This window comes from Octodon degus, unplaced genomic scaffold (assembly GCF_000260255.1).
Source record: "Octodon degus isolate 3935 unplaced genomic scaffold, OctDeg1.0 scaffold00155, whole genome shotgun sequence".
Taxonomy (NCBI): domain Eukaryota; kingdom Metazoa; phylum Chordata; class Mammalia; order Rodentia; family Octodontidae; genus Octodon; species Octodon degus.
The window spans coordinates 1559738-1560567 of record NW_004524731.1 but is presented as its reverse complement, the minus strand read 5'-3'; positions in this window follow the sequence as shown (position 1 = coordinate 1560567).

Below are 830 nucleotides of genomic sequence, written 5' to 3'. Positions count from 1 at the left end.
TAAGATAGAGTCTTGTTTAATTGCCTAAGTTGGGCTAGAACTTGCAGCTCTCCCAGCCTCCTAAAGAGCTGGGATTACAACTTTTGAGCATGACTTAAAATAAAAATACAAACGAATGACTAAAAGAATATTGAAGTTTGTGTAGACTTTAAAGCCTGCCAAATTCACCCTCTGGACCTCCAAGTGAAGGAAATGCTACCTCAAGCACAAAGAGGAATTTACTTCCTCTTGGGGACAAAAGCGGGAGTATAGGCTTGAACCTGCTGTACTTGGAATTCACAGTGCTTCGCCTTCACTCGTCCAACTCTGGGGCAACCAGAGATGACAGCAAAACCAGCAGCACGGTCAGGGTCACCAGGAGCCACAGACTGTCCCGCACAGGGCAGCTGATGAAAGGGTACACAGCCCCTCCCCCCAGGCCTCCGGAAGCTCCCCATTGGCTCCACTGCAGTGACACCAGCCAGCCCCTGCTTTGGGTCAGGGGCAGCGATGGAAACACAGTTCATCCTCAGCTGTGAGCCTAGGCAGTGGCGGGGTCACCTGATCATGGCCCACGGCCTTCCTGTGGACAGGAATCACAGGCAGAAGCACAGCACCCTCACTGCTGCGAGCCGGAACTCACATCCTCTCCTGCAGCATCCGTCACTCGGAGGCTGGCTCCTCAGTCTGCCACCTTCTGTATCAGTACAGAAGCACCCAGTGTGGCCTCGCAGTGTAGTATTTTGATAATTTCTTTGGTTTTGATGATGTTTCGTGGATAATAATTGTGTTTGTGGGTTCTATTCATATTTATGCTATATAAATATATTGACATAATGATACATGTTCTG